The sequence below is a fragment of the Zosterops lateralis genome (genome assembly GCF_965231275.1).
Source record: "Zosterops lateralis genome assembly, chromosome: 2".
Taxonomy (NCBI): Eukaryota; Metazoa; Chordata; class Aves; order Passeriformes; family Zosteropidae; genus Zosterops; species Zosterops lateralis.
The window spans coordinates 103,197,752-103,221,746 of NC_139763.1; the positions used below are offsets into that span (position 1 = coordinate 103,197,752).

General features: G+C 45.5%; 1 protein-coding gene and 1 long non-coding RNA gene across 6 annotated transcripts in view; one reads left to right on the top strand and one right to left on the bottom strand.

Annotated features, from left to right (window-relative positions):
- LOC310906244 overlaps positions 1-7,023 on the bottom strand; it is a 44,689-nt gene extending 37,666 nt beyond the window's left edge. The window contains exons 1-2 of the long non-coding RNA XR_014589364.1: positions 6,918-7,023; positions 6,697-6,774 (exon numbers count right to left, since the gene is read on the bottom strand). This is a non-coding gene — a long non-coding RNA (uncharacterized lncRNA). The remainder of the gene's footprint in view (positions 1-6,696; positions 6,775-6,917) is intronic.
- FAM168A (family with sequence similarity 168 member A) overlaps positions 1-23,995 on the top strand; it is a 132,081-nt gene that overhangs the window by 79,520 nt on the left and 28,566 nt on the right. The window contains exons 1-2 of one of the 5 annotated variants that reach the window (XM_083855329.1): positions 7,179-7,271; positions 7,431-7,545. The exons of 3 other annotated variants lie outside the window; for them this stretch is intronic. The gene's annotated coding sequence lies outside the window, so the exon portion shown is untranslated. Of the gene's footprint in view, positions 1-7,178; positions 7,272-7,430; positions 7,546-23,995 lie in introns of those variants that run through there. One more of the 5 variants, XM_083855328.1, reaches the window with a different exon arrangement.

Sequence of the window (23,995 nt, forward strand, 5' to 3'; positions counted from 1 at the left end):
CACTTGCACATAGCAGAAAATTCAGGAGGTAATTGATTTTGGAAGGAAGGTGAAATTTTTCAGATTTTCCTATGGGAATTGCCCAGAGAAACTGTGCCTGCCCATCCCTGGGAATGTCAAAGGCCATGTTGGACACAGCTCAAAGCAGCCTGACCTAGTAGAAGGTCCCTTCCAATCCAAATCATTCCAGGATTTTGTAACTTCTCCTAAATGCAGATCCTACTCCAATGCCTTTAGGAGTAAACAAAGACATAGGAACAAAAAAGTCTGTGCAAAATTTTTACACACCCGGGAGATGTTCTCTCTGTGATGACACACCCCAAAAATCAGGCTTGGTTTCATCAGCCTATTTTGATATTTAACAAAAAATTACACTACATCAGATTTCCAGCTCGAGGAGATTTTTCCCATCCTTGGCTTTAACTGGATTTGGGGTCAGCTTTCCCTTCAGGGCTTCCTGAAGAAGCTCTGAATGAGGAGCAACATTTTCGCTTTTGTTTTTCCAGAGGGAAATTTTCTTCTTGCACCAGGAAGACGCAAAGTACCCTAAATCTCTGTGAATGTTCATGTTTGAGGAAAAGAGCCTGTATTCCTGGGGGAAAAAAAGTCTTCAGGATCACAGCCTGGTGTAAAAGAGCGGGAAGAACTGGTGTGCAAGCAAAGGGAAATTCTGGAGGCGTTTGCATTAAGCTCGGGATCAAATCCTGCCGGGCACTGACTCAGCTGCCATCGATCCATCCCCTTGTTTGCCTTCCAGCTCTCACATTAAGCAATGGTTAAACCATCCCCGGGGCTCCCTTGACTAATTGACCGCTCAAGGTGGTCCAGGTGCTTCTCGGCAGGTCCATCTGGCAGCAGCTCCAACCCATCTGGCCCTGCTCTGGCCTTGGAGAAACCTCTCCTGGGAAGTTCATCCCAAAATCTGTGCTTTTCAGAAGTGTTTAAGGAGCAAAGTGAGGTACTGCAACGAGCAGGAATTCCTCCATCAGTCTGCAGGTCTGGAATGGCTTTGACTGTGAACAAGTGCACAAGGAACAATGGGAGCGAAGGTTACTATTGGAAGAGCCTGGCTCCTGGATATTTAGGAAGTGTGGATGTTAAGGCTTCTGACATATTTCTTCAGAGCAAATTTTCAAAGTAAATGCAAAGCCAGTCACCTTCAAAAGGCAGGGAATGTCACCCTGCATCTCTATCCACGTTCGCCAAGCAGGAGGACTTGGCATTCTCTGGAATGGGGAGATTTGATGGATGGCAGGACTTCTAATGCTGTTGGCAAGCAGTGCAAGTTCCATAGGATTTGGCAATGTTAGAGTCTTTTATTTTATTATTCCCTATTTTTTTGGAGGAATCTTTCAGTTCTCTCTCGCTCCTGGTGTAAATCAAGAGCCTCCACAGGGAGGTGTCCAGATATTTCCATGCATGACACACATTCTATGTCCCTGGTTTACTGATCCTGTCACTAATCATGAGCCTTTCCTTTCCTGCTGTCAATCCCAACACATTTTTCCAATGAAACCAAGGTCATTTCAATCCCTCAGTTGAAGAAAGAACCTGCCCACAGTTTAAAATCAATACTGGGGGTGAGCTTATTTTTAGAAATGAGGTGAAGCCGTGACCCCAGACACCCACAGGTCTATCCCTGCCTTTGCTGTGTGGGGCTGGGATGACGCTCTGGCTGGGTTTCCTTCTGGCATCGCCCTCGTTATTCCCGAGTGCCTTCGGCTCATCTGTCCAGGGAGCAGATTTATTCAGCTCATGTGAGCCCCTGTATAATCATCCTTAGCTTTGCATTGATGTGCTGAGCAAGTGAAACTGGTTAATGAGAGGAAGAGAAAGGAATCTCTTTTTGTCCATGCAATGTTCTTGTTCCTGGAAGCGGAGGGGAATAATTAACATTCCAGCCAGGAAGTCAGTTCCTTCAGCTCTGCCTATTGATGGAACGTGAGAGATACAGGTGAACTAATTCCAACCAGCCACGGTCTTGATGTTTGGCTCTGCCTTTGTTATATAACAAGTTTTTAGAGCTTCAAAAAAACCCATTTCTGAGCAGAAATGACCTTCAAGGAATGGTTAAAATAAGAAAGCTGACGTCCCTTTGGTTAACGGTGCACAAACTCATCACTTACATAAACAGGGCAAAGGCTTTCATCTCCTTTTGAAGGTATTTGCATACTTATTGAGGCTTGCAGTGCCTTTTTCTTTGGGATCCCACTGATCTGAAAGTGAAGGACACACATGGCTGGAAAACCCACCAGGTTTCCCTGAGGTTCACATCAAACTCAGTTGTTAATCCTTGAGGTGGGACAAACTGGCAGAATTCAGCTTTGCTGTGAAAGCATTAAACCAGGAACTTCTTGGCATTTCTATGCATTTTTTCCTTGTTGTTCAAAAACATACAAAGTTTTTTTTTTCACCTGTGTCCCTTGTTACTCTTTAAAAGAAAACCTTTGGGACTTTGAAATTAATTTTGCTGTAGGTTCATTGAAATTCCTTTTCCTGTATGGGATTTCAGCCTTGCTGAGTGACAGATGACCATCATAGTTAGATTGATCAACAAAAATGACACCTCAAAGAGCTCTTCTGAGACAAATGGTGCTGCACACTCAGAGAAGGTGTTTGGAGAAGTGGTGCTACGTTGTTCCCTTTGTTTATGCCATTAACACCATCCATTGGTTGGTTTTGTGGCTGAAGGTGAAGCAGGAACCAAGATCCTCCATGCTCCAGTTGTGCAGGCTGTCCTTGCTTATTCTGGATGGAGTAGCTAGCATCAGTTTTGAGTGGTCATATTAAAAACCCCACAGAGAAACCCCGAAACATTGCAGTTTTGTTAACCACATCTTGCCAGGATGGGACTTCTCCAGGCTGCAAGATGAGGAAGGTGCTATGGACAGCAAGGGATGCCATAATTACACTGCACAGTGCACCTGAACATGGGCTATTGCAGTAATTAATGTTAAATGCTGGCCTGTAATTATAATCTAGCAATATTCCCAGCAGAAAGCTTTGTGTGGAAGCTGTGAGGAGCTGTTCTGCATTGGTGACTTGGAAGTAGCTGGAAGAAATTCAAAACATCTTCATATAAATTACATTTTGGTCATGGTCTGCTCATCCCCAGGGCTTTGCAGGCACAGGTTCTCCTCCTTAACTCCTCCTGGCTCTGAGGCCACTTTGTCAGCTCATCTTTCCCTTCTTCCATTCTCACCAGTGGGATTTTCCTTGTGGACAACAGAAAGTTGGGAGCAGGTTGGGCTCTGCTCTCAGGGAACAGGGACAGGATGAGGGGGAACAGCCTCAAGCTGTGCCAGGAGAGGCTCAGGTTGGATATTACGGAAAATTTCTTCATGGAAAGGGCTGTCCATCCCTGGCACAGCTGCACTGGGCAGTGTTGGAGTCCCCATCCCTGGGGGGATTGTACTGGGTCACCTCAAACTCAGGATATTTTGTGATTGGACATTTCTATAAAATCTCATTTTTTAGCCTCATCCCAGGGATCAGGTGAAATCCTTGGCATTAATGTGTGCCCTCCACAAAACATGCAGGCAGTTTTGGAAGAAAACTCCACACTTCCCTTGCACATGAACCACATGAAATCATTTTCAGCAAACATTTGCCTGATTTTGAGCATTTACCTCTTTTTTTAATCATTGGCCAATTTATGTCAGAATGTCAGTGCTGCATCTGATTTAAAGCAGGCTTGAACTTGGTACATATCATAAAAAAAATTAAATGTTTATGGATTCTCATCTGTTTGACTGGAATACACCTGGCTTTTGGGACTAGACACATGCTATGCCTAAATCCAAGGCTTTAGAGATAAAACATGACACCAGGATGCCTGACTAATCTCCTGGAGGGATGCTGCTGGGATAAGATAAGGAACTTGTTGGGAATGGTTATTATTGTCTGGGGGAGGGAGCTGGCAGGGCACAGGCTGCCAGAAACACCTGATAAGGTCCTGCAAGTGTGGCACCCACAGCTCCTGCCCTGCTGGCATCCCTGCTGGCCTATCAGGAGATAAACCAACATCTCCGATTGCAAGCAATCCTAAAGGACAGCAGTGCTTCTCTGGGTTTTGTTCCTGATGGAGGGACTCCTGCAAGGGCAGGTGGGGAGTTGGCAAGAGTTTTCCTTTGCAGGTAATTCCAGGAAAATCAGAATGAGCTGTTATTGGGATGATATTTACATTCCTGTTCTTTCCTAATGCTCCTCTCCAGCAGTTTCAGGGGGCTCAGCCTTGCAGGTATTATCCCTTTCAGTTCCATATCCACGCTGACATTCTCCTTATCTTTTAATCCCATTGACTGATTTTTTTTCCATTTTTTCCCCTACATGCTTGTGGATTTACGTCACCTTTTATAAATATTATATAAAACACAATTTTTTTTCTGCATGAGCAAATAGGATTCTCTGAAGAACAGGGCACGACATCATTTTAAAATTGAAATAGAGCATTGAAAATTGGCTTTTTTTCCTTTAAAAACGTTTCAGGTGTGTTCAGCAGGATGTAGAAAAACCAAGGAAAATATATCACAGGGTAAAAAACAAAGAGAAATCTTTGTGGTCATGATGATTTTGGGAGAAAAAAGAAAGATATTTTTAATGGGTAAATAATTCTCTTTTAATTCCAGGCTGGCTGTTGAATAATTGGTGCCTGTAGTTGTTCCTAAACCCCAGAGGGCTTAGGAAAATCCCTCTCCACCTCCTTCAGCTGCTTCAGCAGCTTTTCCAGGCCTTCTTCGAGGTCTTAGCTCAGGACTGGGGTTCCTGCAACTCCCCACTTTGTCCCAGTTCAGCCCAATTCTTTTCCTGCCTATTCAGCTCAGGATGTGGCAGTGATGTTACATTTCATTTGGCAAATAAACTGAAAACATAATAACAATTCATTTCTATTTAAGGAATAATTAATATTTATTCTTGCCTCAACACCCCATTTGCCTGCCAGCCAGTCTGCTTGAGTTTAATACAAATTATTTCATTCAGCTCCAAATGTTTCATTTCATTCATTTATGAGGAAATTAAAGGAAGTGAAGAAGGAAGAGAGTTGCTAATTTTCATAAAATCACAGATTCCCAGAATGGTTCCTGCTCTTTTTTGGGTTAACACTGGAACAGGACCAGAGTTCCTGTTCCAATAAATGTGCAGAAAGTTGAGTCCTCAGGATATATTTCCATTTGTCCCATAAATTTGAGGCAGAATCAGTGGATAATTCAGGTTGGAAAGGACCTCTGGAAATCCTCAGGTCCAGCTGGGGTCAGGTTGGTCAGAGCCTTGTCCAGTGGACAGAAGTCAAGGAAGTTTTCCACTGCTTGGAGCTACATTTTTTTGGCAGGTTTTCAGGTTTTGCTGAAGGAAGTTCCCCTGGCTCTGTTGCCAGGTTTTGAAAGCACAGGACTTCAAGAGGATCCAGGATGTTGTCCAGCTGTAGTTGGATGTGTGCACTTTTATATATGGAGCCCCTCTGCTCTGGAGCCAGGCTGAGAGAGCTGGGGATGCTCACCTGGAGAGGAGAAGGCTCCAGGGAGAGCTCAGAGCCCTTGAAGGGCCTAAAGGGGCCCCAGGAGAGCTGGAGAGGGACTGGGGACAAGGGGTGAGGGGACAAGAAAAGGAGGAACAGAGAGCAGGAATAGTGTGAGCTATGGTAATAAAGGTGCAGCACTTCAAAATTGGCCTAATTTCCTCCTCCATGGCTGGACCAAAAGCTTCCTTTTTGTCCTTACAAATATACAATTTTTTCCTTTCATCCTTACAAATTTCTTTGGAAAATTTTATGGCTTTTATGGGCAGACTCAGCATCATTTGCTGCAATAGCAGTCTGCACACTGGGTTGCTCGATTTACTTTTTGTGTTGTTTTGTTGTTTGTTTTTTTTTAATTATTTCCCCAAAGTTTGCAGAATCTATGGACACAAAGCTTTTGCAGCTGGTGCCACTTTTTCAATGGATTTCCACATCCTCCCAAATTCAGGGGGATGAGTCACCTGGCAGGAAGAGGAAAGGAGTAGCAGTGCTGTCTCATCCCAAACACATCCTCATTCATACCGATGCCTTGGGATGCTGCACGTTGTGTGTGGGGAACATTTGCTTTGTTTTATTTTCCAGTGATGTGCAGTTAGTGGGGATACAAAAAGCTGGTGCTGCTCAGAGTTTCTGAGATAGCAAATGAAAGAGTAACAGCTGAGAGAAGGTGGGAATTGTAGTCGTGGAACTGTTTGGGTTGGAAAAGACATTTAAAGCTCATCTCATTCCACCCCCTGCCATGGACAGGGACACCTTCCACTGTCCCAGGTTGCTCCAAGCCCCATCCAGCCTGGCCTTGGACATTCAGGGACCCAGGGGCAGCCACAGCTTCTCTGGGCACCCTGTGCCAGGACCTCACAGGAGGAATTCCTTCCCAATATCCCATCTAACTCAGCCTTCTGGCGGTGGGAAACCATTCTTCCTTGTCCTGTCCCTCCATGCCTTGTCCCCAGTCCCTCTCCAGCTCTCCTGGAGCCCCTTTAGGCCCTGGCAGGGGCTCTGAGCTCTCCCTGGAGCTTCTCCTCTCCAGGTGAGCACCCCCAGCTCTCCCAGCCTGGCTCCAGAGCAGAGGGGCTCCAGCCCTGGAGCAGCTCCGGGGCCTCCTCTGGACTCTCTCCAGCAGCTCCAGGTCCTTGTGCTGCTGGCCCAGGGCTGGGGCAGCTCTGCAGGTGGGGTCTCACCTGAGCACAGGGGCAGAATCCCCTCCCTGCTCTGCTGCCCACGCTGTGGGATCAACCTGGGAGATGGATGGTTCTGGGCTGCAGGGAATAAAGAAAGGAAAAAAAAGCTGCAAAAACAGCAGAATTTTCTCCCAGAGCTACCTCAGCTCTTTTGTTGGGACCCATCTCTGCTCTCTAGCAGAGCATTCTTCTCCCAAGAGTGCTGCCCAACATTTTCCTACCTTAACTCTGTCCAAGGTACATTTTCTGCATAACAGGGTGAATCAGGGCATCACTCAGCAAAATCCTGGCTCAATTTTCTTCCTGGAAAGTGTACTTGGTCTTGCAGTTGAGCTCATTTGGACTTTAATTTTCTAATTAATGATCTTCTTCCTAGGAAGCAAAGTACAAATCCAAGAAAACAGATGATGGTCATATCATATCCCTGTGCTGTCTGTCCCAAGTTGGTCAAGGAAAACTGGATCAGTGCACTGTGATAGTGTCTTGTGTGAAATTTTGCCCAAATTAAGAATCATGAGGGAGGGCTGTCTGCTCCTGTTAAAAATGCACATCCAAGGAGTGGTGAATATGTCCCTGTGAGCTCCCAGCGTTTCCTTCCTCACCTGTGCATATTCTCCTTATTCTTTATTTTCGCAAGGTGAAATGGAAAAGGGAATAAGCAAATTCAAGAGCCTGATTTCACTGGAACAGGTGATACTGATGCACACAGGTGACATCTTTGGTTTTCTGGCCAGATTCCTTCTGCATATTCAACTTATTGCTTATGACTGAACCTTTGGGAAGCGAAGACCTTCTTGAATATTCATGGAATTAGTCCTTGGAACACCCTGAACTTGCATACCTAATCAGGTGATATATTTACCTTCTTAATCCCTCCTGACCTTCTTCCCTATGTAAATGAGACAATTTGAAAGCATCTACTTCAGCACTGGGTAGGAGATCCAGCTGATTTGTCTTACAGTAATTGCACTGCCTCTTCTCAAAGTTTCTGGGAAAAAAATCTTCAATCTTAAATCTCACTTGGCTGTGCTATGCCCTTGACCACTAATAAATTAGTTTTAGCTCATTTCTGTTTCCTTTGAAAGGAACCTGCATCTGCATTTTTGGATTCAATCAAAAGTCTGCACAAATTCCACCCAGGGAGTGACAGAAAATGGCTTTAAAGTATTTTCTGACAGGTGAGAGACCAGTTCTCAATCACACATCTTTTTGAGCTCTTTCTTTTTAATTCTTTTTGAAACACTGAGAGATTGTTCCAGTGGTTTCCCTGGACATCTCTAATGCCTTATTTATTATCACAGAATGGTTTGAGTTGGGAGAGTCCTTAAAGCTCATCCATGCTGCCATGGGCAGGGACACATTCCTCTATCCCAGACTGCTCCAAGCTCCATCCAGCCTGGCCTTGGACACTCCCAGGGATCCAGGGGCAGCCACAGCTTCTCTGGGCACCCTGTGCCAGGGCCTCCCCACCCTCACAGGGAACAATTCCTTCCCAATATCCCCTCTATCCCTGCCCTCTGGCAGTGGAAAGCCATTCCCTGTGTCCTGTCCCTTCATCCCTTGTCCCCAGTCCTTCTCCAGCTCTCCTGGAGCCCCTTTAGGCCCTGGAAAGGACTCTCAGGTTTCTGTGAAGCTTTTTTTCTTACGGCTGAACATCTTCAGTTCACTATCTTAATTTTAGTAAGTAAATAAAATAAATTCTAAAAAAACCTGCAAAAATACGAACAGGGGACAAAATAGTTGTGGAATGATTGGTGCATGCTGAGATTTGGACTAAAAATGCCACATCTCAAGCTACTTCAGGCAAGGTCTCGCTGTCATGGAGAATGAATTCAGCCCTGACACTGATTTGATTATCCACTCTAATAAAACTCATTATTAACTTACACAGGTTAAAGGTGGTTATAGGAGACAGGTACTGTAGGAACTGCAGCACTTCCTTCTTTCGCATTCTCCTGAGTGGAAATTGGAAACTGGAGTAACTTTTTGGTGCCCTTAATCATGAGGATACCTCTGAACTTGGGTGCCTTGTTGCTCAGGTGCTGCTGCTGATGTTGTGGCAGACCTTTGTTGCCAGCAGTACCTGAAACCGTGTTGGGAGCATCTCTTCTTCTTTATAAAATAGCCATGGAATCCTTGGGGCTGGGAAAGCCCTCCAAGACCATTGAATCCAACCATTCCCCCAGCACTGCCAAGGCCACCACTGACCCACATCCCCAAGTGCCTCATCCACACAGATTTGAAATCTCCTCCAGGGGTGGGGACTTGCCACCTTGTCACTGCCCTGAGCAGCTGTGCTGGGAATAGACAACCCTTTCCAGGAAAGAATTTTCCCTGATACCCAACCTAAACTTTCCCTGACATAACTTGAGGCCATTTTTTTTTGTCCTGTCCCCCCCGGCTGCACCCTCCTCAGGGAGCTGTAGATTGGAATTCATTTCCCTGTAATCCTGACAGTGTTGTACCTCATTCCAAGAGATGATCACCAGGCAGTGACCAGCTATAATTTAATGCTGGAAAAGGCAGGGATTCCTTCAGCTAGGGAAGGATAAATTCCATGAAAGGAGCCGGTGTCACCCGAGATGGCTGTTCTGGAACATAAACACCCTGAGCAAGCTGGGTGTTTATTAATGCAATCACAGAGAATTCGGGGTGATGCATAAAGGGAATGTTTGTTGAAAAAGTGGAAATGAGAATCATTAAGACAAGTCAACAGGCTGCTGAGAGGGATCTTAGGAGGGTGGTTTAAGGATGTGAAGGGAGGTAAAACGAGAGGTGGAAGTTTGGAAGGAAGATAAAGCTCTGAAGTTGCAAAAAGCTAAATGAGGTAATTTGTGCCATTTATAAAAACTTCTGTGCTGTTGCAGAAGCTTTGGGAGGACTTTTTGATTCTGCTGAGGCTCTTCAGATCTTCACTTTCATGTTCTTTTTCATAATCTCCTTATCTTTTGATTTACCAACACCAAAAGGTTCTTGCCAAGCTGTTTGAAACCATAAAGAAAGAAGTTGCTCTGTTTATTGACCTCTACTTGAAAGCTGGGAACCGTACTTCAATTTTTCAGATGTTTTCCTCATTTCACATCCTATGTTATTATAAACATTTCTCTTTCAAGCATGGGACAGGCTGAGAGCTGAAGAATTGCCAGCCTGGAGCAGGTCCTCAGACTCCACCTTATTCCTTCTCTCAGTGGCAGAAGCCTGAAAGTGTCCAAGGTCCATCCGGAATGGTTTGGTTTGGAAGGGACCTTAATGCCCATCCAGTTCCACTTCCTGCCATGGGCAGGGACACCTTCCACTATCTCAGCTTGCTCCAAGCCCCATCCAGCCTGGCTTTGGACACTTCCAGGTATCCAGGGGCAGCCACAGCTTCTCTGGGCACCCTGTGCCAGGGCTTCCCCACCCTCCCAGGGAACAATTCCTTCCCAATATCCCATCTAACCCTGCCCTCTGGCAGTGGGAAGCCATTCCCAGTGTCCTTTCACTCTATGCCTTGTCCCCAGTCCCTCTCCAGCTCTCTTTGGAGTGTTTTTCCCAGTATTTATTATTTTACACCTGTCACAAAGTGGATTTTGTTGGTTGTCCTTTTGCTTATTCACCATCTTTGTGCAGGTGTTTTTTCCCCTTATATTCCTTGTCCTCTGTCTGGCCTGGCTGGTGTTAATATATTGAACTGGCAGGTTTCCTATTTTCCTACTCACTTTTCATTATTAATCTATATGTCAAACAATTTTGATGTGTTTGGTTTTCTTCCGTAAGTTAATAGAGAAGTGGTGCTACCCTGGATTAATACAGAATTTATGGAGTGTCCTGCCCGAGCCAAGGGATCGCTGATATCACAGCACCAGCACAAATCAACTGCAGTGGGACACAGACAGAACACCCTGTCCAGGACACGGAGCCTGGGTCAGCTCAGGCAAGGAGCCTTTTCCCCTGTTTAAACCAGCAGGGAGCTGATATCTCTTCATGGAAGTGCCCAGTGATAGCAGCAGCAATGTCTGGAACATTTGATGGCCGGATCCCATGGACGGGATGAGGATGCTGAAGAGGGCAGTTTGTCAGTTTGGAGTTTAATTCTTCTCCCCTTATTTTGCCTCTCATTCCTTTACCCTCTGCCAAATATTAATTTAAATACATTCTCTTTGCACTTTTGTTTTCTTTTTTTTCCCTGCCAGACTGTCTATGCTTGATTCCCAGTTAATTTTCCAGAGTACAGGGAGCTTCTTGGACAGAGAGAAAAGCTCTTCTGATGTACAAGTCTTGCATTGAATCATAAAGCTCCATTTTGTGTAATTTTCTGGCAGATGTAACTCACTGTGGGAATTGTGTTTGTGGTTTGGGTCCTTGGGTCTAAGATAGCCCTTTGCTATAAATCATGAGGAAAGGATACAGAAGCTCTAGCTCTGATTGACAGCTCAGTCCCTCTCTCATTACTCCACTCTGGTTTATTTACCTTGTTCATTAAGCTTAAGGGGAGAACTGCCCACAGAAACAAAACATCAAGAGTGAATTAGCTTCAAGAGGAATGATTAAAGCTATTCCCAAATTCTAATTTATCTCCTATTAGACAAATGAGCACATGCTGACTCCATGCTCTTCCTCCACCACACTCTTCATTCCCAGTGTCACTTCCAGTAATGGGAGGTCCTTGACACCCCTGAAAGCACAGTGCCCAGAATGAATCCAGCACCTCTGAGAGCCCAAATTCAGGTGGAAAATATATTTCTGTCTCAGATAGATATAAACCTGTGCTTGTTGTAATTGCAAATATGGAACACAAAAACACCATTCCAGGGGAGAGAAGGCAGAAGCAGCAGGATCTGAAGTGCAGAAGAGGAGTAGAGAAAATATAAAAGAGCAGTTACTGAATAGTTCTGTGTCAGACACTCTCTGGGTAGTAAATACCAGAAGAATTTGGTTTGGAAGGTCATGGTTTCCAGAAGGATTTGCCTCATGAATTTCTGGGCAGGGAGTGAGGCTGACTGGGCTGGCATTTCACTTTTTGAAGGTGGGTGTGATGTTGCCGTTTTTGCAATCACCAGGGACATTCCCCATCTCTGTGACTGTTCGGAGATGACAGAGTGGCAGTGACACCAGCCAGCTCCCTTGGCACCCTCAGGCCCATCTCATCTGGCAGCAGGGTCTTGTGTGTGTGCACATTGTTTAAATGGTCTGTAATTCATCCAGCCTTTGTCAACAGTTGTATTTCACTCTCCAAACTCTGCTCTCACAGATCCGGCGACAGCTTTCCACAGGATCCCTCTGATCCACTGAATAAGACAAAGTGTTGAACTGGAAATTCAAATATTCCTCATTTTTGTTCCTCTCTCTCTTCCCATGGTAGCATGGCATTTCTCCTTTTTCCCAGGGTCACTCCTATAACGTTGCCTACATCATCAAATAACCTCACTCCCCTGCTTCTCCTGCATGTTCTCCTCCAGGTTCTCCTGCAGATCCATGGCATTCATTCAGCCTGCATGTGTCACCACCCTGAGACATTAAAATATGACAGGACCTGCACTCCTGACCCAGGAGAAAGCACTGCTCTTGGCACATTTGTCTCTGGATTACTTGGAGTAATTGGATTTTCTGCTCCCTACAGTGTCCATCTTCTGCCCTTTGAACTCTTGAGACATCCAATAATGTGGGTGGTGAAGTTCCATGGGAGAGGAGGTCAGGGAAAGCAGCCAAGACAGGCAGAGAAGGTGAGATGGGTGGAGAAGGTGAACGTGAAACTGCAGAAGGGATAAACAGTCTGAGGGTTGCTCTGATCCAGACTTGGGCGAGCATTTTAGTCTTGAGAAAAATGCAGGTTTGGGTGAAGTAGACAGAGGATGTGGTGGAGCTTGGCCAGAAAATTGCTACTGACAGGAAAAGCTCTTTGGGGCTATTTAAAGATGCAGGTTTGGCTCCTCTGTTTTTCACTATTTTGTGGTGTTAATTTGTTTTGCTGTTGATGCCTGACTGATGTCTCGCAACGCCTACTCCAGAGACTCTCAAATTAATTCCTAGTAGGATTTGTTTCACAGAATCCCAGAATGGTTTGGGCTGGAAGGGACCTTAAAGTCATCCATTCCCATCCCTGCCATGGACAGGGACACCTTCCACTATCTCAGACTGCTCCAAGCCCTGTCCAGCCTGGCCTTGGACACTCCCAGGGATCCAGGGGCAACCACAGCTTCTCTGGGCACCCTGTGCCAGGGCCTGCCCACCTTCCCAGGGAACAATTCCTTCCCAATATCCCCTCTATCCCTGCCCTCTGGCAGTGGGAAGCCATTCCTTGTGTCCTGTCCCTCCATCCCTTGTCCCCAGTCCCTCTCCAGCTCTCCTGGAGCCCCTTTAGGCCCTGCAAGGGGCTCTGAGCTCTCCCTGGAGCCTTCTCCTCTCCAGGTGAACACCCCCAGCTCTCCCAGCCTGGCTCCAGAGCAGAGGGGCTCCAGCCCTGGAGCAGCTCTGAGGCTTCCTCTGGACTCTCCCCAGAAGCTCCACATCCTCCTGATGTTGTTTATCATGGATGGGTGATGTTAGGATGTACTTTCAGTAAATGTTGAGGCTGACATGTGTTGATCTTGTCCCATCAAATAATATCATCTTTCCTGACTTGTATTTTCCTTGAGGGTCCTCTAGATGTGCAAAGCTTCAGCTTCTCCACTGAATTTTTTGAGAGTTTTTTCCTTTCTTTTCTGAGAAAACTATCCAGTAACAGAGCACAGAGGACTGTGGAAGGCAGATTGGTGTTTGCTGTGTTCAGTTCATTTGCTGGAAGCACCTGGTGGCCATTTAGAGAAAGGGATAAACTTGGCAACTTCTGTCAAGCCTGAAAGGAAACAGGATTAAGGCAGAATTGACAACTCCTGTTTCTGCAGCCATCATTTGTCATCATGCTTTGGTGAACAACATCAAGAGGAAAATACTTTGTTGTGATGTGGATAGAGATATTATTTATTTGTACTGGCACAGAGTGGCTTCAGCTGCCTGAAAACACAGCAAGATGAATCAGGCCTGTTGTTTAACTCTTTCCCAGCCAAGCTTTCCCCAAGAATTTTACAATTACATTTTTGATTAAATTGAAAATTTAATTGAATTTATTAGCTCTAGGGGGTGAGTGAACAAAGTTTATTGGTCCTGTGTGGGAAATGCAGGGTGATGTACAGTGAAATGAGGGGCTCATGGATTACACACTCCACTGCTCATCACTGCACCAATGCTCTTCTAAAAACCCAGCAGGAATTCCATATAAAGTCTGAACTCAAACCATAAAAAAAAAAAAACAACAGAATTTTTAAACCCAAGAGAAACTCCAAACCTCTCATTTTGTCTTAACATGGAGCCTTTTTGCATGAAGGAATCTGGTGGCTTCTCCTTGAATTATCTAGCTCTTTGGAGTAGGGAATTAAGGCTCAAAGCAGCATCTGCTACCTATTAACATTTTTTCCATTATGATATCACCGAATTAGTCTAAAGGATTTTTTTTTTTGAGAAATCACAATATTTTAGAAGACATCCCTGCTGGAATCTGCTCCATGTCTTTGTTCTGGGAAAACTCAAATTTCTGGTCTGTGTTTATCCCAGAAAAGCACCAGGTAAAGTCTGGTATGGGTTTGGCTTTTACCAACATTTCCAAGCATTTCCCTCTCTCCATCTCCAATGTCACATGCCTCAAAGATGCAGCTGCAGGACATGGATGTCTTACATGAATGAGAATTATCTCACAGATGGGGGAAGGCTGGGAGTGAGATAAAAATTACAGTATTAATATTTTTTTCCTTAATTCTGAAGGACGACGGAACTTCATTATCCAATCTGCTTAAAATTGAACGACCTAATGAAATTTCACACCCACTAAATTTAATCATGGATTACTCATGTGGGATTTGAATCAGATAAAAAGGATGCTTCAGATATTTGGTAGCAATTGCATAAGGTAATAAAAAATCTGCAGTGTTCTTTGTCCTTTTCAGCGAATGTGAATTGCTTGACCTACTTTTCTTTTCTTTACTTTTTCCCTTTTTTCCTTTTTTTTTTTTGGTGTTCATGACCCTGACTTCCTCCTGGGCATCACTGAACAGTCAGTCCCACGCTCGTGTACAAACCTGTGGATCTCAGGAGAGCTTCCTCCTGGATGTTGTGGATGCAGGTGGACTGTGGTTTTTGCTGCAGCAGTTTTAGGCTGGGAAAAGATAGAAATGTTCTGCAGTCAATATCTTAGCTTGTGTATTAAAAGGTCAGGCTGATAAAAAGATCTTGTTTGGGGCAGGTGGGGGTGGATGATGGATTAAGGTTCTGCTCAGGGCTTTGGTTGTGGGTGATGAATGAACTTTTGCAGATCACTTTACCCCTCCAAACCTTCCCTGCATGGATTTTACCCCTCCAAACCTTTCCTGTATGGATTTAAGTGGTTTGACTCACAGAGATATTCTGACCCCCTCCAGAACTGGCAGTGCCTGTAGGAATCTTGACATAACACACACTCTGTGCTTACTACCTGTGTTTTTGCCCTCCTTCACTGTGTTCCTGCAGAGCTGACCAAAGGGTGTGGAGGGTTCTGGAAATAGCAGCTCTCTTGTATTTTTAGTGGGACTGTGGGATTTGGGGCTGTTCTTCAACACCTACTTCAGGCAACACCCCAAGCACAAAGCCAACCCAGGCCTTGCCCTAGAGGCTCAGAGAAGTGGAGCCTGGAGTCACTTTTGGGAAGTGTACAGTCAGGGGAGCCTTTGGAAGAGATGTTGAGTATTTAGGAGGACTTCTGGATTTTCCTAGTGGGAAATGGAGCACACAAAGTTGCTTTTTCATGTGCCCTGAGAGAACAGCACAAGCAAGGCTGGGGTGCTGGGGGAACCAAGGAGTTAGTGCCTCACTGGAAAAAGGGTGGCTCAGCGGGGATTAAGTGATGGAGAGCCTTGAAATAAGCATAAATTCCTTACTTTTGGTAGAGGAAAAGGAGTTAGTCAAGTTGGGTAAAGGGAGAAAGGCATGGAAGAATGTTATACACAAGAGTTTGGAATCTTCTCCCAGCAATTGGAGACAGGGGTGAAGTTTTCAGTGCAAGTGACAGGGAAGATGCTGGATACAGTCAATGGAAAAGTAATAGAGGCTTGTGGAGAAAACTCCTGTACTTCAACTCTGTGAGAGCTTCAGCTGATGGATTGGTATCCCTGATGTCTGTGAGGAGATGAATACAAGCTGAAATATTGTTTGGACAGGATGGCTCAGGTCTATAGGAGACACCACTTGAGTTTTCTGTTAGGGAGTAAAGAGCTTTAAATTCCCCTTCAGGAAAACCTGACGTTGGAGAAGCCACTTCTTGATTCAGAGCCTGATTGTCCAGAGTACAAAAAGTCAGTGGAGGAATGGCTCAAGAAGGAGAGAGAGCCTTTGTTGTCAGATCTTTCCTGCTTTTGGCAAAATGATTATTCTGAAGCTTGCTCAGTCCCTGCCGGGTGTCCACTGGGTGCCCTTCATCCTCAGAAAAAAACCCAGGAAAAAAGCAGGTTCAGATATATAAAAGGATCCATCAACCAACTGAACAGCAGCTTCAAATGTTTCATCAAGGAGTAGGAAATCTCATCACAGCTGGATTACCCACAAGTGTCAGGGTTCTTTAAGGTCAAAAAGTAGTGAAATTGTAGGGAACAGTGGGAAACAAGGGCACTGAGGCCTCCTCTGGAGGCTGCTGCATTTGAGTCCTGTCTTCCACACATGGCCCACAACATCTTTGTTCTTATAATCCCTTCCCACAAACACTTTGCAGGCTTAGAGAAAAATTTTTTGTGCCAGTCCTTTCACATGGCCAGCATTAAGGGAATTTGCTGTTTAGAAGATGTTCTGTGGTCTTTGCAAACACATTGATGTTCTGAGATGGTAGTGAGAGCTTTTACCACAATTCTCCATCAACCTGAAGGATGATGCTGGAGGTTTTTTAATGGAAATCTGTAATTTTTGTTGGCATCTGTGTGTAGACATCTGGGAATGATGGCCATGGTGAACAGGAAGGATTTCTGGCTGTATTTATCCAAGGATGTGCATCTCCTGCTGCAGCAACTGTGATTAGGTGACTTCCATCATGCTATCAGGGACCAGAGTGTGTCCTGGGCAGGGAACGGAGTTGGGGAAGGGGCTGGAGCACCAGGAGAGGCTGAGGGAACTGGGAAAAGGGCTCAGCCTGGAGAAAAGGAGGCTCAGGGGGGACCTTGTGGCTCTGCACAACTCCCTGACAGGAGGGGACAGCCGGGGGGGTTGGGCTCTCCTCCCAGGGAACAGGGACAGGAGGAGAGGGAATGGCCTCATGGCCTCAGGCTGGGCCGGGGGAGGTTTAGACTGAATATTGGGAAAATTTCTACATTGAAAGTGTTGTCCAGCCCTAGCAGTCATTGCCCAGGGGAGTGGTGGTGTCCCCATCCCTGAAGGGATTTAAAGCCATGTGGACGTGGCATTTGAGGACATGGGGCAGTGGTGGCCTTGGCAGTGCTGAGGGAACAGTTGCACTTGATGATTTTTGAGGTCTTTTCCAACTTAAACATTTCCATGCTTTTGTGAAGCAAAAGCAGTGTGTTTGGATCTGTTCACTGCTACCAGTGACAACAAATCTTCTCCATTGCCAGTTTCTTGGGAAATAAATAATCAGTGGTTTAAATCAGATCGGTGCCAGTCACAGATTGTACAACCTGTGTGAAAAACACGTGTAAGGCCAAAGAGTGAAGGCAGTGATGGATCAGGGGGAGCTGAGGCTCACACAAGGAGTTGATACAGGATACAGGGGAGATTTTTCCTCCTTTTTCAGTCTCTTGCTGACACACACCTGCTTTACCTGCAGAAGAGTTCATCCCTCTGCTTGGGAGACACCCCTGCCTGTCTTCACTTGTGCTGTACTTTTAAAGCCCTGAATTTATTGTTTAATATAAAACCCAAATATGAGGCTGTCTCCTCCTGCATGGAACGCAATTTCTTTGTATGTGTGATGTGCCAAGAGTGTTCCTCTGCTGAGGAGCTGCTGATCAGAGGGTCAGGATGCTGGGAAGTGGCAGAGGGTGGGGTGTCCATGCTCATTAGGGATATTTCAGAGTCATAAAATCACAGGACAGATGGGGCTAGAAGGGATCTTTGAAGGTCATCTCATCCAAGCATCCCACCATGGGCAGGGACACCTTCCACTATCTCAGGTTGCTCCAAACCCCACCCAACCTGGCCTTGGACACTTCCATGACCAGAGCTTGAAAAAATGTGGCAAGTGGTGGAAGAAGAAACAGCAGGAGCTGTGGAAGAGGAGAGAGTCTGGTCTGCTGGAGAGGAAAGGAGGAAGCAGCAGCGACACTTTGAATGGGTGTTTTGAAATATGCTCGGAGTTAATTTTATCCAGAAGCATTTGACATGAATTTAGATTTGAAATCAGCGTTTGCTCATTACCGAGCGACTGATGAATGCCAAATCAGGTCATTACTCTTGGAGTGGGTTTTTATCTTCTCCCATTATCTGGGGTTGCTCAGATCCTCTTCATTCACAGTTGTCTTTTCTGGATATAATTGGGTTTAAGCAACTAAGATACTAAATGAAGTGTTGATAACAAGAAGGATTGTTCATCTCTCCAAAGATGGTTGGCTTTTTTTCCCTTTCTCTCGCTCCTGGTGTGCTGAGGGCTGCTCAGCAGTAATTGTTCTAAGCTCTATGCATTCAGATGTGTTCCATCACTGTCAGGATGTATGTACTTGACCCTACCCTCCCTGCTGGAGCACATGATCTGTAGGAATTTGCCTGCAGAGCTGAAGTTCCTCTATCTCCATTCTTGAAGGCTGTTCCAACAGCTCAGCGAGCGCTTGGTGGGAGAATAACAAAACGACCTTAATACCTTTGGAAACTGAACTACCTTGTTTAACTCAATAACACTGAGAGGAAATTGGTTTCCCTTCCTAAAAATGTCTCCTCTCCTCCTGGAGGAAGGGATGAGGTTTCCATTTATCAGAGCAGTGGAGATCAACAGGAAAATGTTGCTGAGTTCCTGCGGCGCTTTTAATAGAATAAGGAGGCAGTGCCCTTCAGCTGTTCCTTAGCCAAACAAAATGTTTGGTGAGCCTTGCTAATCTATCCTGGCAGGACCAGAGCCACCTAACAGCAGGAAATGTCACCATGGCCAACTGCTAAAATAATGCTGTAATTGTGTAATTTGTATTCCTGCGAGAGAATCCGGCCACATGCTCCAGCAGCTCAGATCCCCCGTGTGCTGGGCTGATCCCTCAGCCTGGACAGCAGGAAAGGGAGGATTCTGCCCCTGTGCTCGGGTGAGACCCCACCTGCAGAGCTGCCCCAGCCCTGGGCCAGCAGCACAAGGACCTGGAGCTGCTGGAGAGAGTCCAGAGGAGCCCTGGAGCTGCTCCAGGGCTGGAGCCCCTCTGCTCTGGAGCCAGGCTGGGAGAGCTGGGGGTGCTCACCTGGAGAGGAGAAGGCTCCAGGGAGAGCTCAGAGCCCCTGGCAGGGCCTAAAGGGGCTCCAGGAGAGCTGGAGAGGGACTTAGGACAAGGCATGGAGGGACAGGACGATGGAGAATGACTTTATATATATGTATTTATATATATATATATAAACCCTTTGTGCTGCTGGATCCCCACTGAACGTGACAATGTCACTGTGTATTTTTTCTCTCCAGCACACAAAGCTGAACCTCTGAGTTTTCAGGCTGCAGTATTTTCCCACATCTAAATCAATTTTGGACATGCCAAGCCTTGTGCTCCCACACTGTATCTTTACACTAAATATCCTACTCCCACATCTTGTCATTTTTAAAAATGGGAGCATGGCCCAACAGGTCCTGAAGGGCTTTTCCTCTCTTTACACAGAGCTTTTGATTTCTGGATCTGTTTGAAAGTGTCTGAGGGCTTTCAAGATAAAATGTAGTTGTCTCCTTTTCAATCCTCTCTGGTCGGCAGAGTCAATGCCTTTGTTTCCAGGCATAGCTGAAGTGCTGCCATTCCATTTGAAAATCCCATTAATCTCATGCATCCAATGATAAATTAAAAAGTAGTACAATATATGGTTGGTTTTCCACAGGCATCCCATTATTCAGTGAACACACATGGCTCTGTGGGAACAGGACTTTGGGGGGGACTCCACAGGGAACTGGAGGGAAATTTCCCAGGCGTAGGCCTGCCAGGATGTCCCTTTTTTACTCCTAAATCATCTCCAGTCTCCTGCAGGCACTCCTGGTAGGAAGATGGGACTGCTGACATGGCTTTGAGTCTTTATTTCCAGGTACAGAATCCCAGAATCCCAGACTGGTTTGACTCAGGAGGGACTTAAAGCTCATCCCATTCCCACCCCTGCCGTGGGCAGGGACACCTTCCACTGTCCCAGGCTGCTCCAAGCCCCAATGTCCAGCCTGGCCTTGGACACTGCCAGGGATCCAGGGACAGCCACAGCTTCTCTGGGCACCTGTGCCAGGGCCTCCCCACCCTCACAGGGGATAATTCCTTCCCCATATTCCATCTAAATCCACTCTCATTCAGTTTAAAGTAATTCTCTTTTGTCCTTTCACTCTGTCCCCTCATAGCTGTTTATTTCCCTCCAAATTCTTCCCTTCACACCAATAGGAGGGGCTGGATGCCACCTGATTCTTCACATTTTCACCCATTAGAAATTCAGCTGAATGGCCATGAGGAATATTTGTATTTCAGCAAGAACAGCTTTGAATTGGTTTAATGGTTAAATTTAAATTTAACCATTACATTAACTACTACATTTCTCTTAAAACAGCAAGGTTTCTTTGTACCATGTGCCCCTCCCCACGTTGTTTTTCCCCCCATATAAACTGATGTTCCCCTTTCTGTGGGGCTTTAACTCTCTTTGTCTTCAGCTTGTACACTTCCTTAACTATATTAATCTCATATTTCCATCAGAAGAGATTTTCGAAAGTCTTTAAGCATATTCTGCGGAAGTTGGAAGACTCAGTGAGCTGCCAGCTCACTCTTCATACTCCTCAGATTTGTAATTCCCCAAAGATAAAGCAGCATTAGGAACAGTCCCTAGTTTTCTCTGGAAAGTAATTTCTGATTTCCATATTAATCAAAAATAGCTTTACCTTCGTCCTGCCCTAATCCTAGGAACAACACAGGAAGAAGATTACATTCTGTAGATGTCAGAAAAGCAATTAAAATTTGCACAGAGGAATCTAAGGGGGAAGGAATCTCACCTCTTTATTTTGTGAGCTGAGCAGGGAAAGACCCTGACCTCAAACTGTTTGTTTCTTATTGGCTCCTTTTCTTTTGAAGTGCCTGCCAGAATCGTCTTTAATATTGCAAGATTAAAATACTGGGCTTTCAGTAGACTGAGAGGGTAATAATGATGAGAAGAGACATTTAAGGGGGGTGAGGATTGGCTGTGAAGAGCCTGGAATTTGCAGTTGGAGAGGTGAGTGACTATTAATAGCTCTGTCTGCGGAGATGGATATTCCTTGTGCGGAGATGGATATTCCTTGATCCTCACAGACCCAAGTGCATGTCCCTGGGGAGAGCCTGCAGCTCCCAGGCTGGAATAAAGGGAGCCTGGAGAGAGGGGGCAGGTGAGGCAGTGCCTGCCATGCTGGGTGGCAAAGGTTCTGGTGTAGAAGTGTGGAACTGCAGGAATTTGGGAGGTGTGGGAGTGGTCTGAGAAGCAAAATCTGTCATAGCTGACAGGAAGATCGGGAGAGGAACAGGGAGAAATGTGGTGGGGATGGCTTTTGGGCTTCGACTTGGTGACCTGTCACATGTCACCTGTTTGGGTTTTGCCAGAGTATCTTGTGGGTGAATCAGGGGGTGGGAAGGGAGGTGGGATGTTTGCCTTGGCTCTTTGGGATGGGGTCCTACCAGGTACAGGTGTAGGGGAGAAGAGAAAGACACAACAGTGTGGGATGGGATGGGATGGGATGGGATGGGATGGGATGGGATGGGATGGAATGGAATGGAATGGAATGGAATGGAATGGAATGGAATGGAATGGAATGGAATGGAATGGAATGGAAGTCTGTGGAAGCCCTGTGGAAGCTATCCATGTGGAAAGGGCAAAGGAAAACATAAGTAGATGCTGCTGGGGTATGGACTCTGCATGTAGGATGGATTTCCAGGATCGTGGTGTTGCTCTTACCTTTGAGGAGTGGGGATTTTCCCAGAGCTGTTCTCCTAAACATCTTTTATTCTCCAGTTTTTCAGGTACCTGCAGGGCGAACACTGAAGCTACAGATATCAATTTATACTGACTGAACCTTTGAACTGAACCCAGTTTGCAGCTGGACTGATTGTTGTAGGTCCCTTCCAACTGAACAATTCCATTCTAAACTCTTCTATTCCTTCCATTCCATTCTTTCCTTTTAGTGAACACATCTAAGTGTTCTCTGGAATGTGTGACATCATACCCACAATAATTCTCTTCCTGAAAGACTCCTGCTGTTAAATAGACCCATTCTGGAAATTCCATTCCTCCACTTGGCTGATAACCCTGGACCAGTCCAAGGCACAGTGATCAAACCCTTGTTTTGAGTCCCAGAGGCCTTCTTTTGTATTTATTGCAATAAATTTCTCCAGCAACTCCATGTGACTGATGACAGTTCACTGACCTTTTTCTCCTGCTCTCCCCATGCATTACAACTCACAAGAATATGATCATGGAATGACTTTAATTAGATGGAATATTGGGAAAAAAATCCTCCCTGTGAGGGTGGTGAGCCTTGGCACAGGGTGCCCAGAGAAGCTGTGGCTGCTCCTGGATCCCTGGAAGTGTCCAAGGACAGGCTGGATGGAGCTCGGAGCCACCTGGGATAGTGGAAGGTGTCCCTGCCCATGGCTGGTGGTTGAAATGAGATATTGTTTAAGGTCCCTTCCAACTCAAACCAGTCTGGAATTTTATACAAAATATTCTGCTATAAAACCTTGCTTCCTATTTTATGGCATTAAAAGCATTTTTAGTTGTGATCTACAGCCTGTGAGAGCCCTTTATAAAGCTGTTTTAGATTAAAACTCTTGAGGTATTTGTGTGTTAGTTTATTTTTGATAGGGAGAAAAACCTGCTGCAAAAAGAGGTGATTGTCTTCATGCATTTTTAAAACTTACTCAACCAGAGCTGTGACAGTGACAAACCGGCCTCAGGTCATTTCTTCTCCTTGACATTTGCAAGTCAGATACATTTTCCAAGCTGTGGCTGCCCCTGGATCCCTGCAAGTGTCCAAGGCCAGGTTGGACAGGGCTTGGAGCAGCCTGGGGTAGTGGAAGGTGTCCCTGCCCACTCCAAGGGGTTGGAATTGCATGAGCTTTAATGTCCCTTCCAACCCAAACCATCTGTGATTCTGTGATACTTTAAACTAATATGCATTTTCTGAAATGCTTCCAACATAAATTTAGAGAATTCCAGACTTCTAATAGAGTTCTCATTAATTTGTTTTACTGGAAATTAAATGCTAAAAGTGAGTCTTTCAATGCTTGTTATATTTCTGAATTTCTTTCCTGTTGGTCCTGTAATTTTTGAAAAAGATCAGGGCAGAAAGCCCAGCTCTTGATGGCAGTGCTGGGGCACTGCTTGACTTCAGCTGAATTTTGAATCTCAGGTCTCATTTTACTTTATTTAAGGACAACAGCTTAGATTTGAGCCATGGGTGACCTGGGGAAGCAGGGAGTGAGTGCTGCACATTAGAATTCCACCTAGGAAATGAAGCTGGTGTTCAGTCGTGGTTTCCCTCAATTTATTGTGGTGAGGAGATCCTGCCGGACAGTCACTGGGATAAATTAATTGTAATGCATTGATTTTGTCCTGGAAATCTGCAGAAGTTCATTAGCATTGAACAGGAGCACTGCCTGACCAGCTGCCTGGTGGGTATTTGACCAAAATAAGTTGTTTTCTGCCAGCAAGGACGCCCGAAATGTCACTGTGCACTGAGGTGACATCAAACTGCGTTTGACCCACTTGGTGTTTGCCAGGTGTCCTGGAACTGGCACTTGCTTGTGTTTAAAAGAAGCAGCAAAACCTTTAGGAGTGTTTCCATTTCCAGTCAGTCTGTTAAAACCAGATTCCTGGAGGAAATTGCTAACTTCTTTAGGCCGTGGAAAAACTTCCTCAGACCCTCCTTTGCCATCACAGGGCATTTTCCACTATCCCAAGGTGATCCAAGCCGTGTCCAACCTGGCCTTGGACACTTGCAGGGATCCAGGGGCAGCCACAGCTTCTCCAGGCAATGTATGCAAAGTGTGAATCCCTAAAGAGCTTAGAGAAGAGGAATTGTTTCAGTGTTATATAGAGCTCAGGATTTAGAGTAATTTAAATACATTCTTTACATAGAACTTTTAAA